We start from the raw sequence: 18,051 nt of genomic DNA on the forward strand, positions 1-18,051 counted from the left end.
CCCAAGGTCATTTACATTTTATGGGCGACAGGGCCTTCTGCACCGCTGGAAAAGCTATGGAATTCTATCCCCATGGATGTCAGAGAGTCATCTACCCTGAGTGCATTTAAATCTCATCTCCAAAAGGCTTTTACTTAATCATTGCCTGTGTCTGCTTCATTTTCTAATGATCATGTCTCTTCTGCTCCACCTCTTTCTGCTTTTGTTTCTCATATGCTTATTCTGTAATTCGCTATTATTACAGCTGTGTCTTTTTTACAATAGCAAAGTATAATTTTGTTTTTTTAAATAAAGTTTCTTCTTCTTACTACAAAGCCCCTTGGGATCCTATTAATAGGAGCACTACATTAACACAAGGAATTATTTTTATTTCTGCCATCACTGTCTTCGTGTCGAGCTTTAAGCAGTATCGGTTCACTAACACCTCGACCAGTGAGGGCTCTGTCAGGGGAGCAGGCAGAGTCTGGTGCCCTCGCTGGCAGGGCCGCAGAGCTGGCAGAGTGTCCCGAGTCCCGAAGTGTGGACAGCGTGCCCCCGAGACCTCTTCTCAGGCTGGGTACTTTCTCTCCCTCCTGCCTGGAACTTGACTGTGGACGTGCTGGGGGATAAGGACTGCAAGGACAACAGAAAAAGGTGCTGGTTCCAAATTCATAATCAATAAGCACCATGTTTTAGGCAGAGAGGGTGGGGTAGCAGCTGCTGCTGGAATTCAGTTTTTTTAAAAAAAATCTGTACAGGCTAACGGGCCTAGACTACTAGACATTTTCACGCATATCTGTACTTCATTTTTCACAGCAATGATGCCAAGAAGCATTAGAAATAAATGAGGAGTCGAATAAATGTGACTCCTCAACTTATTAGCTGTCCGTCCCTGTGGTCTAAAAACTAAGAACTATCGCAATTGAATAAAAATATGTTTTGTCTATATAAATCCAGAGCAATTCATCAAAAATTCTGGCACTTTCTGTAATCTTTTGGCAGGGGTGTTTCGTGTTTTTTTTCCGGGTAGAGATTTTTCCCTGCTGGTTAGACTTCCCTCCCCAGAGCACTGGCCCTCCCCTCTTGCTGTGCTCCCAGCTCACTGCCAGTTTTGTCTCCTCTCTCTTGCAGTACTGTCCCACTCCGGGGCTCCCAGCACACGACTTGTCTGTGAGTCAGTGTGCTGCCCTGGTTTCACATCCAAAAGTCCTGAAATTCTGAAAGATCCAAGTTAAATTTTAACCTCCGGAGCATGGCCGGGCAATTTATTGCTCTCTTTAACGTACTGTACATGTGTACATTACTTTTTTAAGAATAAAAAGGCAAATGGGCAGCACTGTGGCATTGAAACAGCACTGGTGTCTCACAGTTATTGTCAGCTCTGGAGCCAGGGTCTGAATGGGTAAACCTAAAAATTCTCACCTGAACACGCTCCCCAGCAATCATTCTTAACTGCTCTGAACAAAATCTGCTCTTGTAATATATTTGTCTCAGGCATCCCTGCCACAGATGTTTCCGAGCTTATCAACGCTATTTTACAAAGTCCAGGCAGAGCTCAGATTTGGCTTCCTTGCAGACTTTCAGCAAAGAACTACCGCTATTGTTGTAATTGAAGCAGGACATCCTTGTAAAGCTTCAACACACCCAACAAAAAGTTGACTCTCTTATTAATTATTTCAACCAGAACGTGGGTCTCACCCTACAGTTATTACTCACACGAGCGATGTCAACCATTATCAGTTCATTTTCAAGGCAACATTTTTACCTTGCAGTCTAAGCCTGAAAAGTATTGCACAATCAGTACTGTATGGAAAATTGCACATAAAACGTGTTATCTAAAGGTCAAGGATGATTTTTTACCAGTTACCTGATGATATCAAAGAAAAGTTCTTCTGTTCAACTTGCAGCCTGCTGTAACTTGCGGCCATCATTCATTCATTCTCTTTTCTTAAATCGTCACTTAGCAACACTTAGCTTGATCACAGATCTGCTCTAGACAGCTCTCTAGAAGAAAGGCTCTTGAATCCTCAGGGCATCTTAGCAGCTAGGCTTGGATGAGGTGAGAGAGTTAAAACGCTGGGTGTCCTGATCAATTCTGAGAATTCTGAGCAACTAGGCTTTCTGAGTGGACAGCGTGCTTAACTGTGGTTCTGCATCAGTCAAATTCAATTTCAAAGAGCGTTATTGGCTTGACCCATGAGGTCTGGTGTTTGCGAAGCAAGAACAGCTAGTAAAACATTTACAGATGCAGTCATTCATCGGTCACGCCAATAAAGCTCTTAGAAGCTGAATCAATTACGGACATTTACAGCAAATGTTTTTATTGTTATTATTAGACATTTGCAGATATTGACAGCAAACATTATCATTATCTGAGAGGCTCACTCCCTGCTCCTTTTCTGTGAGAGGAGAAGAGACCACTTCCAGGGCTGCCATGTCTAGGAACAGCCTGTCTTTCTCCATACTCTTCGTCTCTCCTTGTCTCATCGGCCCAGTGTCTCCACCCCTCTTCTACATCAAAGCCCTATCAGCCCCTGACTGCTCTGGCCAGCTGAGGGTAAAAGGACATCTTGGTGCTTATCTCCCAAGGGGAGAAAAACATTCCCATTTGTTTTCGTTTGTAACAGGGAGAGAAGAAGGGAGAAACGTTCGAGAAATGCATGATGCTCTGGTTTACGAGCGCGCACAAAGAAAGACTGGAGGTGCATGCAAATCAGCTGTAGGCTGTGTCTATGATGACAACAAGGGATGCAGAAAACCAGAAGTAGCTTTGAGTGACACAACTGCTTCCAGGGGCTGCGCTGGAGGTACAGGCACAGTAAACCACATCTGGTGATTGCTAGTCCTAGGGAAGCTGCAATTGCCAATAGCAGCTTTCCAAGTGTGTGGGGCACTGTATCACGTAGCACAATGCTGTTTTTTTATGAATGTTTGTAGGAAATGACGGTTTGGGGTGCTACATGCTGTGCAGGCAAGGAGAGGCAAGCAGTCTTGGAAGAAGGTGGCTTGTCTCCTACATCTGTATCAGCACAGATGTAAGAATGGAGTAGTGGCCCAGTTGGGTCAGAGACAGAGTGAGGCCTCCACTGGCTCCAGACCCTCAGCAACTCCCAAGGCCTGATAAGACTTGTTTACAGCACGGAGCAAACTCAGTGGGGAGCCGAGACATAAAACAGACCAGCATTCACAGGATTCACCAAAAAGTGCAAGAGCAGGCGGTGTTTTGCATTCACAATTTTCTGTTCCCCTCTGAAATCAACCAGGAATGGAGATCCATTAGATACAGTCTTCTGCCCAGCTATACAGACCCAGATGACTAGTACAGTATATTAGGAGATACACAGTGGAGGAAGAAAAGACTCATTATTTCCTCTTCCTGCTCCTCGCTCAAAAAGAAACATGGGGGACGTGCAAACTCCACACACACAGCGCTCAAGGCTGGAATCTTTCTCAAGCGTGACCTCTCATCTTTCAAAAAAGCACTGCTCCTGCTTCCACAAACATATTCATTCTCTTGAAAGAGGCCTTTGTATGATAATGCCGGTCTCAGCAGATCAGATGCTCCCAGTGGCCTTTTGTCGTGTGTCAGCCTTCGCGCACAGTGAAATATCGGAGAGGTTTTTGTCTAGGGATGGGCAGACAAAGATGCCTGAGTGTAATTTACGACCCTTGCCATAAATTCTACCTCCCCCCCCCCCTTCCAGCACCCACCCCCTCCCCTCCCCTAGGCTTCCAGCTCTGCACCAACCTCAATCACAACCAAAAAGTCCCGCCACCATCCTGCTGCGAAGACAGGATCACTGTCTCCGGTCTTAAAGGCCCACAGGCACTATTTCCAAGTAATGTTACACAGCCATAAAAAAAAACAAAAAGCTTCCTGTTTATCACTGATGCATATAGATCTGAGGGCCATCGTCACCTGCAAGCACAGCCTGATTTCAAATGTGCCAGGAGCCATGTTAGAGACAGCGCCCCACCCATGCTAACATGCTAAATTGCTAAATTTGAACCTTCTTTAGTATTAAAGCAGCCCACAAGCTTCTAAGCAGCATTAGAAACATATGTTAGGACACGGACCTTTTGCCTTAAACTGAGAAAAGTCAGCTAAAAGAAAGTTTTAGGAAAATGTCCCACTAAATAGCATTTATCCTTAGCTCCTGTCTGCCTTGAACGAGCCAGTTCTTCAGTATTCCACATCTGCCTGCAGCTGGCAGTCTTCAAAGCCACTCTGTCTCCGTTATCAAATCGCCTCATGTGTAAGCAGACTGGTTAGTGTCATGTTGTCTGGAGTGACTGGGCACGTGTTCTAATCAGTTGCTGATTATGGAAGACAGTGATAGTCAAACTGCCTATCTCAGCTGTACAAGATGTTAACAGGATGGCCTGCAGAGCTCTTCACTCCCCTGCCCACTGTTTGTTTTTAGCTTAAAATAAAAGACATGAGAAATTCTAACACTCGAGCAGTGTGAAGAAACGTGAGCTTGCGGAGAGTGATGCTTTAGTCTCGTGGTTCTTGGCTCCTGGGTTCGATTTCAGACTGTGGATCCTTCTGTGTGGACCCTGCTTGTTCAAGGCATGAACACATGTCTAAAGTGGCCCAGTGTAAGCGTGTGCCCTGCAGCAGAGAGGCATCTCATCCAGGGTGCAGTCTCATTCAGTGTGCTCTCAGAATAGTCTCCTGCTTCCTCACCAGTGGGAAGGATTAATTAGTCTGTGCAACAACTGCAACAACTCTTGCAAAGTTTTCACTATCTTTGAGACTGTTCCTTAGACAAAGAAGAGAAATGTTATGACTGAACCTTGTATATGAACAGGGTTTTCAAATCTTGTTTGCTTACATCTGGCTTAGTCTCTGAAACAAAACTAAATTTAATTACTTGTTTTATGGTAATTACTCTTAACCATGTACAGAGTCCATATGCCATTTAACTTCTGTGGAGAACAATCCTGGAAGAAGAATTTAAAAACAAGCCAATTTATTTCCTTTTAAGTAATTAGTAGGCAATTATTAGGTACTATTCTGTTCAAAGAACTCCCCCCCAACAGAGTGGTCATAACAGACATCATTCATCATTTTAAGTATAAAATCTGGGCTGCATTTAAAAAACAAACAAAAAAATAGCCACTGGCTCCCATGACAATTCAAAATCGTCCTATAATTAAGAAATTCCAAATTTTAAAAAGCGGTCCTTGATCTTTTACTGCTTTATCTTCCCAGCTGTGGGATACAGCACTCCATCATCCCACTCCCTGACAAGCACAGAAAAAAAAACCCCAAAACCAACATGCTGAGCAAATGTTATTGCATCTCCTGATCGACCAATAAAAGAAGAAATCTGAAAGCAGTTTTCAGCCCCAGCCCACATCCTCTCTCTCGCTCTGCCTTCACCCGCCTGCACTGACACCACCAATTTTGTTAATTTTAAACTCATTGCCAAACTGGAGCTCTTTGCTCGCCATCCAACAGGGTCTGGGTTTTCCAAAACATCTCAGAGAAAGAGGACCCGCCACAAAGGCAGCTTGAAGGAAACCTTCATTTCCTGACTTATGGAAAATTGAGTAACAGCATGTTATAGCGCCGTTATAAAAAAGCACCAGTGAAAGGCTGTAGGAGTCCTGTACATCGCCATACAGTGGCAGATAGAAGTATTGATGCCCTTTACCTCAATCTACTTCATTCACTACATTAGGGTCAAGGAATGAATTGTACACAAAATGGAAGCAGCACAGGAATGCTGGAGTTCTCCAGGAATGCATCCTTGTTTGTCTACAGCGGCAGCACAAAGAACTGGAAGATCTGCAGTGCCTTGTCTGAATATTGCCGATCCATCTACTAATCCGTGTTCTCACCACCACGGGGGAGCCTCTCTCTGCAGGCAACGGGCACAAGGCAGGATCCACCCCGGACAGGACCGCGGCCCATCCACAAGGCACACTAGAGACACTCACACCCTCTCGTACCGGGGCCAAGCTGATATTCCCAGTTAACCTACCAGTATGGGACTGTGGGAGGAAATCCACACACGCACGAGGGGGGAAAACACGAACGGCACACCGACAGCACCCCGGCTCTGGAAAAGCAGCAGCCCGGCTTTTACAGGCAGCGGCCCCGCTCCCGCAGACCACCGGGTGTATCCGGCGCTGCCTGCGCTGCCGGCCGCCGCTCCTCTGTCCCGTTCTGCTCGGGACCGCTCACCGAGCACTGAGACACCGGCGGAGGGCAAGGGGCTCCCGCTGCAGGGGCCGGGGGGGATGCCGCAGCATGTGGCGAACATTTTTCTGAAGAGCCGAGGTTTAATGACTCGAGACAGTCAAATCTGGTCACTGTACACATGCTGCCCCCCCACGGCAGGCCGGCGGTCTCGGCGGTAACCGAGGGAGACAGCCTGACTGCGACCCGTCACATGTGGCTTTTAAAGAGAGATGCTGGGAGACCGCGAATTCACGCTGCAGCGCCCGCCAAAAACTCCTCTGGATAATGAATGTCTCTCTCTTATTTTTCAGCTGTTCCTGGCAACAAGATCCAGTCAGTCAAGCAGTTAAGAGGGTCCAGTAGGACAGACAGAGACGCGCACAGGAGTAAGTGAAGGCCAGCTACCAGAACTCAAGAGTCCCTCTCTCAAAGGCCAACGGCTCCGTCAGCTGCTGCGATCACTTTGTGTGCATTTCTTCTCTTGTCATTTCTGGCTGTATCGGCAAATTTTGCTATATCGGCAGATTGCTCCTGGGAGCTTGTCAGCTGTGAAGCTACCTTCTTACATGCCAAAAAACCTTTGTCTCCTCATCCTAAATTTAGAATCGGCGCCTCTTCGGACCTGCTGGCTGCTGATCAGCTCAGCTCACTGCTGCAGGCTTCCACTCTGCACAGGAGAGACAGATCCTACAAGCAGTGAAACTTCCTTCCTACCTCCGTCATTTTGCATTTCAAGCCCGCAGAGCTGACGTCTGAGGGAGACCTGACACAGCGCCAATAATCAATACACTACAACTGCATAGCAGCTGGGCAGAGCCCAGGAGTCACTGTCGCAGCGCAGGCTGCAGACACCAGGCCAGTTTTGAGAGCTCTCACTTGCATCATCGTCTGACAAGGTGACAAGAAGAACTGACCTCATAGCATAGACACAGGGCAGTGACCTCCGGACAGCCAGACCTCACCCACACTCCAAGCAGGGAGCATTTTATACCATCAAATTGTGCCATGTCTCTGTCTCTGTGTACAACACCAATTCAAACTGTTAACCTAACCCATGTCTTCTATATAATCTCTTATGTATACGCCCAGGGTACTTTTCCATAAAGATATTCTGAGGGTAAATTGTGATAATATCTTCGCTGGCCCACTTGACTTCTGCTTAGCTGATAAGGTTTTTTATAATAAGGTCTTTGTGAAAGGTGTATAGAGGCATGACTGAATCAGAGTCCAAAAATGTATGAATTCCACGTGAGAGATCTGTTTAAGGTCACCCAATAATAATAATAATAATAATAATAATAATAATAATAATAATAATAATAATAAACCTGACAACAACAAAAATAGACAATATAAATCATACATAATATATTCTCGACATAAAATGAATTTTGTGGTCTCTTCAATACAGAGAAGATACTCCAGCAAGATTAAACAAATCAAAACAAAATGTTGAAATTCCAAAAAATGTAGAGAACACATTACTTGGCAAGGCCAGGTCTCAGGTGGGTAAGATAATTTTTGGTGTGTTGGCTGACTTTTCTAAAGCTTTGTGCAGTGTCCTCCCTGTCTTGGAAACTGTAGTTGTACTTGTTTCAAACTCTTTAACCAGCACTGCTAAAAATTCCTTCCCTCAACTCCCCTACAGCCTCCTGTCTCGACCAGGAAGAAAGAATTTTACACCACACAGTGAAAAATAACATACACAAGGAAATATTCCTTCTTCCTCACATTCCTTCTCCTTGCTTGAGAAGGTTTCGCATTTTCAAACCTATACCTCTTTTCCTTGGATTAGTGATTTCCTGTCCAGTAACATGCCAATAATCGGTCAGGATTAAGGACAAAGTCCTCGTTACAGAAGAGAAGCTGTGTTAACACATTAACATCATATCAGCTCTGCACACTGCGTGTGTTTACAGCCCAAATACACATCCTGTTTGTGACAATTTATCACTGCACTTGGAAAAAACTTGGAGCTGTCACTGCTGCACAGTCAAAGCAATAATCCAAAGTCCAGCTTCAGAGGACAATTACATTTGCTGCACCACAGTCTTTAAAACAATAGCTGTGACGTCATAAAAATACTAAAAAAGAAGAAAACTATAGCTTTTGCCTTTTTCAGCTGTGTAAATAGGAATGTTAACCTGGTCTCTATGTAGCGATAATAATCAGGATCTGGAAGGGGACTGTGTGTTTACACTTTCCCATCAGGCAGACACCGCAAACCCCAGCACTTCTCCCGTCTGAGCCCTGACTCTGCCTTTCTAACGATCGTAACCCTCAGGCACCCACGGGACACTCCAGCTCGTGTGCACTCATCTCCACACAGGAAGGGCCGAAAACCCGAAATGTTGCTCAGGAGGGCACAGCAAAGTGACACAAGTGTAGCTCCTCCGCCTGACGCCTAGGAGCAAAGTGGGAGAATCTGAGAGCACCTTTTCTCCTGTTGGAGAATCAGCCACTTCATCACACTTTTCTGTCAGGCTGCTTTGTTGGGACACTTTGTAGCGCTGCTGGATTAGCAAGCAGAAATCCCTCCAGCCTCCTCTCGTCCTGCCTTCCAGCCCGTCTGTCTCTTGTCTCCTTTACTGCCCTGGACCCTCCGGGCTCTCGTATCCTGACAGCTCATCCAGCACAAGCTGTCACCTTCCCGGCTTTCCAGGCTGCCGGCCGCAATCCTGGCGGCAACGCGGAGCCTGGACTCTACTTGCTCACCGTCTTGAAGTTTGAAGTGAGTTTTATGACACGGGTCTCTGCTTTTCGTGCTCTGAGACGTGTGACATGAGAGTCTCCATATAAAACATCAGCTTAGAGAATGTGGTACACTGTCAGACACATACATGTGTCTACTACTACTGTTTCTGCTACAGCTACTTCTGCTACTACTACTATTAATAATAATAATAACACCTCATTTATCAGTTGAAATAAGAGTGCAAGTCCACAGCTGAATTGAATTTATTTTACTTTGCTAAATGAAGCCCCTCTGTTACTGCACAGCTCATTGAATATCTTAAAACTCAAGACCCAACTGCACAAACAAATAATAAAGAGGCTTTGACAGCCTTTTATACAATATGAAATCTGTACAGCTTTTTTGGAGATCCTGCAGCTCAACGGCTAAGACAAAATCTATATTCATTTACCTTGAATTTCAGGCAGAAATGTAAAAGAGAGGAATTAATGGCTTCTTGTTCTTTTTACTCAGATTCTCAGTACCTACATTGTGTCTAGATAGACTTGCAGTTTTAAGCATTTTTCCAGTGAGTTTTTAAAGAACAAGGAGCAAATTTGTCTCTTCGGAAAATTTCCCAACTTTTAATGTCTTAATGACAGAAGTACTGTGAATGGTCTTATTTAGAAAAGAACTTTCAGAGCCCTGTTCCCTCTGAGGTATTTATTTTGCTCCAGAAGACTTTGTTTTTGTGAGATAGCCGAGAGTAAGCAGGAGCTTTTCCTTTCAGAAATTCCCCAGAAGTAATATTAGTGGAATAATCCTCCTTCTCTTTCTGTGGAGGCCTAAGAAAAACAGAACGAAATAAAAAAGACGCTGACAGAAACGCCAGCGAGGTGGTGGTCCTTGTGCTGGTGTAGGAAGCACGGAAAGGAAGCTGGAATTCAATGATTTGACTTCAAGGTCGGTTGGATGTGAAAGGAGCTCCACCTGGCTCACTCGTCGAGGCGAATTTCCCTCTGCGTGTCTTGGAGTCAGGTCACGCTGGGATCCGAACGGTCTGTTAGCTCCTTTATCGCAGAGGCCCAGCACCTCGGCCGCTGAGCCATTCCAAAACAACACCTTCACTGTGCCGAGCTCCACACACTCTTTCTACTAGGTCTGTTAGAGGAGCTCGGCCCAGTGGGGGGGCCACACCTCTTTATTACAGTCGACCGCTGCTGCAGAGCCGCTCATTAAAGAAGGAGAAGAAGTTCCTCTGTCCCTTGGTCGTTCTGACCATGATCCCATTTCCTGGAGTTCACATGCCCGCATCTGGGTTTTATACTGGACAAGTATGAATGTCTCATGGTACAAGTTGCCCTTTAAACCGCCATTTGGAGTCATTTCACAGATCATTAATTCAGATAATGACTCATAACTTCAGGAGAAAAACATACACTTTGTATAACTCGCTAGGCGCATTTCTAAAAACCGCTTCCTGCAGCGTGCACTCTGGCGACAGGCCGTAGCTCGTCCTGCTCCCTGGGGCTCGTGTTGCCGTGTCACATCGGACCCCTGCCTCGTGTAGGGTGGGCGAATCGCGCAATGTGAATTTCCACATCGGGCAAAATGACACCTGCTTAAACTGTGTCCACCTACAGGCACCAGATCCTCCTGGGGAGAAACAGGCCAGCATTTCCACGTCCAACACAGTGTGAGGAGCCGTGTCATGAAATGGACACAGGAAAGAGAATACATTAGACTGTTAGCACACTGTCTGGAAGATTTATCTCATTATTGCCAGTGTAGATAAAGAAGCATGGTGAGGACCCTCCAAGAACAGTTACGTTTCTGCGACTCTTCCTGCATCATAGTTGGGTTTCCTACTAAATCTGCGCACAAAGGCAAATTTGCTTCCTTCTGTACCCCACTGCTTTCCGTTTGAGACACATTCACCAAAGAATTGATATTAATATGCATGAACAATACTGTACGTACCCTGCTGTCATTTTAGATACTTAATAGAGTAACAACACGTGCTTTTCAAGGCCACATTTTACATTTTGTAAAATGTACCTTGCAATGTTTTAAAAAAATACAAGATACCAATGAAAACAGCCCCAGAGGATCAAACAGACAGGCAGATTACAAAACATCTCATGCTCCAGTTGGCCTTCAGGGGCTCAGAAGTAACCATATCCCATCAACAGAGGATAAGAACCACTCTCACCTCCTGTCAGTCAGGGCACATACCACTGGGCCGTAAAACAGATAGTAATTAAGTCCCGAGGAATGCCCAGGAATGCCCTTCTCACCTGGAGCACCAGATGGACCAGAGAGCAAACAGGGCCCTTGCTGGATAGCAAATCCCTGTTTAATTATTACCACTTGTGCTCACTTGAAAGTTTTTAAATTTATTCAGTAGTTTTGTGGTTTTTCCACACTTATACCTTGCACTCATTTACCTTGGTCCCAGTTTCCTGCGGGGCCCACCGTATCTCTGCATGGTTTACCATCGTTGTCCGCTCTGCCACACAGCACACATCACAGCACACCTCAGTAAGCAACTGCACATCAGCCAACTGTGGAACATCTTTCATATGGCTATACACTATCACACTATCTTACAGACGGGTGGCAGATTGATTCCATTATTATTATCATCTCAATTATGCAGAGCAAACAAATGGGGCATTTTAGCAGTGAATACCCAAATTATTTTCAGAATCGTGCAGGCTCTTTATGTTCCACTGGTCATGAAAGTCAGCACTTTGCTATCATGAATAAATTCACAATTTAAGTATGTGTATCAGCCGTCATATCTCATTTTGTGCTCTGCAGCGCGATAGCGGTTGAATGTGAGAAGATCTCCTCGACATGTACTCTATACCGAAGACGAACGGCATCATGAGACAGTGAACCCGAGCAAAGAATGGGTCTCGCAGGCCAACGCAATTCCCCTGAGAGGAGCTGTGGAAATCAGGTGAGCTAATGCTCACATGTGTGCAGGACTGCACTGCACTGCAGTGGCATCAGGCGGAGAGCTGTTTTCGGAGCATGTTTAAAGCCTGAAACAGGAACAAAAAGTAAACAAGCCAGAATGTGGAAAGACAAGGGAACTCAGGGAACACAGCAGAGCCTAATTGTTGAGTTACAAGCCTGAGTATCATTATAACAGCTCATAAAGTGCAACGTTACCCCTCACGGACCACACAGCAAGGCCTTGCACAGCAACTTCACACACATTTTATTGTTTTCATTTTACAAGTTGCACAAAAAATGATCAAGACACCATGAGGCCTGTGAAAAGCCCCTGGGGGACTGTGTAAATGGGCATACATCAATTAAGACCTCATCTTGAACAATTTTACACATTAAGTTGCCCTTAAAACATTTTTCTGGGTTCAGTAACTTTAGCACAGTCACAACAAGGGCTCTGGGCTTTCACCTTTCTGAAGATTAAAAATTCTTGTAGTTTTCACTGTTCAAGATTACAAATATTCTGTCTAGAAGATATTCAAAATAAATACGTCAGTCTTTTTGTAGCCTCTTTCATAGTGGTGTTTTCCATGTTATTTTAAATATTTATGCATTTCTGATGAGGAATAAAGCAGTCTGCACTACACTGAGTGTCATCTGTAAGGCTTGTCCAGTCTTGAATTTTATCTTAATCTTTCTGAATTTCCTGTACTTGCTATTTCTGCAGTTTTCGGTAATCCCCCTAATTTGGTATCATTTGCAAACTTGCCAAGTTTTCTAGCTATACCAGATCTACATTAACAATATATATTAGTCCATTTAACTGTGGTACTCCCCAAACTGAGTATTCACTCAGAGTAACGTACAGTACAAATAGCCATTTCTCAGTTCTAACACTTGCATTACCTTGAATGTCTACCACCTGCAATCTGAGAATTATTTTTCAGGAGAAACTTCATCAAAAGCATTTGGGAAATTTTATAAACTATGCTGTGTCTGTATCTTTTACCACTGTTGCATTTAATCCAAACCTATCTTGTTTGAATCCTGGCTGACTATAAAATCAGTTATGTCTCCTGATTTATAGCTCGATGCTACAAGGTTCATCAAGGTTTAGGGGAGAACACAGATTCACTGCTCTGCTTACGTTGGGTTTGCGTTGCTTAGCTGGTCAAGGGTTTTAAAGATTCACTGCCGTCCTTGTTTCTTAAAGGGTTGAACCCTTACAGGGTCTGACCTGTGAGATGAGAGCTATTCCTCTCTTATTGTGAAATCAATACAGACAATAACAGGACCGTAAAAAGTGCAAAATTAGCTAAAAGACCTTCAATTTGAACTGAGTTCAGGAGATCAAACACAGGGGATCAGAGGATGTGATGCAAGTACTGTAAGTTAACACTTGATACAGTTTTTATCTGGCCAGTAAAGAGAAAACACTATTCATCCAAGATCGGTCAACACAGTCACTTGTGTATTCACTGACACTGCTCCAAGGACTTTGTTATCTTTAGGGCTCATACCAATAGACATCATTGTTTCTTGATGTAACAGCTGTAATTACACATGAGCCTAAATACAGATTTAAACCCAACTGGAGTTATACAGTTTCCCATATGAGGCTGGGCAGTTTACGTAGTGGGCTCATATGGAAATCTCACTAGGAGAATAATACAAGGGAATATACAGTAGGTGCTACACAGCAGCCGGGAGGAGAGACAGAGTGGAATCGCGTTGCAAAGAGAACCACAGAAATCAGAAGCCCAGTACTGTGAGGTGGAGGCTTTTTAAACGTAACAAGCCCTTAGGTAAGGAATGCAGATATATTCATTGAGCACAAACGGCACTGCTCTGTCTAGGCACTGATATGCAAATGGCTGCATTAGAAATGGGAGCCCCAGCTATCTTGCATCAGTAGGCTGTTCTGCACTTGGCTCTACAAGACTGTGTGGCTGCTCTGGTGAGGTCTGCATTGATTCAGAGCCAGGGGGTCTGATTGTTGTGCTGAGCAGCTCCAGATGGGGCTGTCTGTGGAGCTCCTCTGCACATCAAGGGGGAGCCTTGGGGACAAAGGGACACACAGGACCGCCGAGCTCACCTGGAGCAGCAGCTGTGATGACATTTCTTCAAATGCACAGCGCCAGAAGGAAGTCCCTGCCAACAGCCCTGGGATCTTTCCATGAAAACAATCCTGTGTTTGGAGTAAATAAGGGCATGGCATTTGACAAATACAAAAAGATTAGTCTGGGATCTATAGCAGTGCAGATTTAGGTTGCAAAGCTTGCACATTATTTAGCCTAAAAATATACCCCATGTTGTCAAATTGCCGTTGAGCCAACTTCTACACATGAAATAATGCCAGCAAAGGAAACTGCTTTCACAGTCCAACAGCAAGGAACCACTAATAACAGATCTGACCTCTAATCGCACTGTCCTTGCAGCATGTTGACTTTGGTGGTTTGACTGACTTCTCCCTGGATTTCATTCGCTGGTTAATTGGTGCTTTGAGCAAAGGCAGCCCCAAGGGTGCCAGACCGCAGCAGGGGAAAAACAAAAGAAGAAGCAGATCTGAAATGCAGTCTTGGATGTGGACCTCGAGGTGGAGATGGAGCCACAGATCATTCCCCTGCAGAAACCTCGATGAGCCTGTTAGCATCTTTAGAGAAGTGGACCCTGAAGCTCATCCTGTGCTCCGCAATAACAAGCCTCTCACACACAGCAGCTTATTGCAAAGACTGCAATTCTGAACTCTTGAATTCTGGAACAAGGGAATGACAATCTACAGCAATATGAGCATTATTGTCGCTACTAATAATACTTCTTTGCATTTGAATCCCAAAGGATTCGCTATCTAGAGTCCCATTTCTTACCTAACTGAAGTGCGGCCCCACCAGGTATAGATGTGAGAAATTGTTTCAGCAGTTGAAATAAGGATGTGAGGGAGCCCTGTCTGTGCCAGCCCACAGCAGCAGCACTAGCGGCAGCAATGATCAGATCACTGCCGTCTTCCAATGTTAAGTGCAACTGAGAAAACACACACAAAAAAGAAACAACCACAGCTTCCATTGGTACCCTAAGTGTTTTAAAGTTTGACGATACTATATTTGGGTGCCACATCATTTTTATTCTTCAAGAGAAGAAAACAGAAACCAGACAACTGGTTTGGATAGCTGCAAAGGGGAAACCAATGACCCCAGAAAACTGTTTTTTTGTGTCCTTTCATTCCAAGCTGAGGCGATTCTGCTGGTGCTGTCTCAGGCTTTGGGCATCAATGTCTGTCAGAGAGCACAGCGATGTGTCCTGTTGAAAAACTGCCTAGGTTTTCAAAGCAAACCTTAAGTGCTGCATCGTGGCTTACACACACCTGTAAAAACCTCCACAGCTGAAGCACTGTTTGTTCTTCTATCTTTTTACTTTTTGGAGTGGAATCACCACCTGCCTGCTCCTCTGCAGCCTGCACGCTGACACAGCTCTCCTCTCTAATCACTGCTTATGTCACACGCTCCCCGGTCAATGATATAAACCCCTTTCGCTGTGCTCCCATTGTCTAATGCTCGACAGCTCTCTCTCTGCTCGCCTTTCGGAAGATGTCTTGGAAGTAAAGAGAGATATGGCACTGTCCTCACTAAATTCCAGTTCAGGCCTGCTCAGACTAACCCTGTTTATTTTTCAAGACAGTTTAACTGGAGAAGTAAACTTCCCTCCTTTCCACCTATCTGCAGTCTAATGAGCTGCAGAAGTTTTCTAGGTTATCAATGGGGCTCAAAATCATTGGACATTCAGAAGAGTTCCTAGCCTTCCTGTGGCTGCTTCGGAAAGTGGAAAAGCAGTGAGGAAAGGAAAGTGGAGAGGTTCCTTATCACAGCATCTTACTACATCATGCCTCGGCCCCCCAGTTCCCAGATCACTGGGAGCAGAAACAAAGCCCAAAAGAAATTTGTTCGGCACTCTCTGTCTCACCTGCAGGCACAGGTCGCCGAACGTAATGGATACCCCCAGTGGCTTGTGAAACTGAGCAGGAAAGACAGATTAAGGACTAGAGTCTGAAAAAAAAGGGTTCATTTCCGACCGACAGACCCTTTGTGTATCTCACCCCTGTGTTGTCTCGCTATCCATGAATGAAATTCAAAATAAAAATCTACTCCCCTTATTCAAAGATTTATCCAGAACGCAGGGCACCTCCGGGGTCCCTCTCCCTCCCTGCTGTGTTTTGTGGGACGTCACGGTTATGAAACGCAGGTATGGAGCTGTGAACAGCGAGGAGTCACTGCTGTCAGCACCTCGTTGCCCAGGACGTTTTTATCTCTCCGCACTCTGGGCCAGGTGTGGATGTTTTGTTTTAGACAATAAAGTATTGAAGCAGATATGTATATACGGTTGTATATTTTTATTTCTCAGATGCAGACAGCAGACACACACCTGTGTGAGATAATAAGAAATAATGGACCCTGGAAAGTTGTAGAAAACACTCCAATAGACCAGGAAACAAATAAGGACTTTTTAGGTGCAGGAAGAGTTTGTGCTCAAAGCCGGATGTCGCAGCTACCCTGGAGAACAAGTCTGAACGAGGGGATCACTCTCAGGTGTGCTGACCATCACAGGTGCGTTGAGTGAAGATCAATAAAAAATATCTTTCCCTCCATTTTCTAACCACTTTACCCAATTCAGGGTCACAGGGGAGCTGGAGACTATCCCAGCAAGCAAAGGGGAGCAGGCAGGACACAGACACAAACACACACTCACTCTCACCGGGCCCAGACGCCAATTAACCTGCTGTGTGAGGAAACGGGAGCACCTGGAGGAAACCCACACGAACAGGGTGAGAACATCCCAACAGCATCCAGGAAACACTCCAGGTCTGGAATTGAACACAGAGCCCCAGCGTTAGTGTTGTGAGACAGCAATGGCAACCACTGTACCACCATGCCACCATGTTCATATGGATAAGATTGGAAATCTTCTCCCAGAAATGGACAATTAAGTGGAATTAAGGGTTTTATTATGAATAATGTTCATGTAAAAAGTGCTTGTTTAAAAGAGAAACAGTGTCCCGGGTACTTCAGGTATCTTTCAGTAATGAACGCGGAGCCACAGCTTTCTTCTGTTGCCAAACGTCAGTCTCTCTGTGCATTAAACGAATGATAAATTCATACGCTGTCACTAAATATAAAAGAAAACTGCTAATGTAAACACATTTTATAGGATCTCACTTCAAGTATATGAACACAAAAACACAACATGGAGGGCACAAGCGGAGCCGGTGTGGAATTTAATTTAAAACCGGGAACAGGAGGCTGTACGTTACCCAGAGGGCTGTGGGAGTCTGGAAGAAGGTGCCCAGCCACGTAGCTGAAGGCGGTACCCTGGCTTCTTTCAAGAACCACTGGGATGAGATCCTCAGGTGAATTTGCTACTCACACTGCCAAATGAGCTGGATGAGTTGAAAGGCCCCCTCTGTAACCTTTCGTAAGTTCTTATGTTTCACATATTCCAACTTCAGCACTCCACCCAAATGTCTAGGAAGATCCCAAAAAACTGCAATAATGTGTCTTTGTAAAGGGAGAAGCTCCTTTGGTTTTTTCAAAAGCTGTTCTGTTTTTAGTCCCTCTTAATCAGCCTTTGATCCCTTTCTTGGCAATACAGTTAATTCTTTCTGCAGGTACATACACAGCAGGGGAACCCGAGCAGAGACAAAAAACATGATTAACTCAGGGATTGAAGAAGCTAATGTTAAGGTGGCTCTAAGGCTCTGAGCCTAGACACACGATCTCTGCGAGGTGCTGCTATTTAATTCGGCTGTCTTTTGTTTGCAGAGGCTGGATAGGAGTTTTAAATTGTTGCAGCGTCGTTTGGAAAAATCTGGCATTATGGGGCTCCTGAGTGTTTAGCGAAAGAAGGCACTTGCTCAGAGCACACGTTGTGCTAGAGTTCACCGATTCAAGCCTGGGCCGTGTCACTGCTCAGCTGGGACTGGGATCTCCCAAGCGGTGATGCACATGTGCCACGACATCACCAAGGCGTAAGGCAGACATTAGTTAGCCTGGGCTACTGAGCTTTCAGTAGCGCCTACAACCGCTGGGTGCCAGAAGCAATCAAGAGAGATGTGATACTCCTCCAATCAATGGCAATTCTCCTTTAAGGCATTTAAAAAAAATCTTATACTTTATATAAGTATTTATATGTATAGAAATCATTGCTTTAATTACAGAACGTGCAACTGGAAATAGATTAGAACAAGACAGGTCAT

At 44.9% G+C, this 18,051-nt stretch overlaps 1 long non-coding RNA gene across 1 annotated transcript; it reads right to left on the reverse strand.

Annotated features, from left to right (window-relative positions):
• Positions 1-347: 347 nt before the first annotated feature.
• LOC107077694 (uncharacterized) lies at positions 348-2,067 on the reverse strand. The gene is made up of 2 exons (XR_001478689.2): positions 1,847-2,067; positions 348-612 (listed from the first exon to the last, which is right to left on the reverse strand). It is a non-coding gene; the product is annotated as an uncharacterized lncRNA (long non-coding RNA).
• Between the last annotated feature and the right edge of the window lie 15,984 nt (positions 2,068-18,051).

The sequence above is a fragment of the Lepisosteus oculatus genome, chromosome 11, assembly GCF_040954835.1.
Source record: "Lepisosteus oculatus isolate fLepOcu1 chromosome 11, fLepOcu1.hap2, whole genome shotgun sequence".
NCBI classification, from domain to species: domain Eukaryota; kingdom Metazoa; phylum Chordata; class Actinopteri; order Semionotiformes; family Lepisosteidae; genus Lepisosteus; species Lepisosteus oculatus.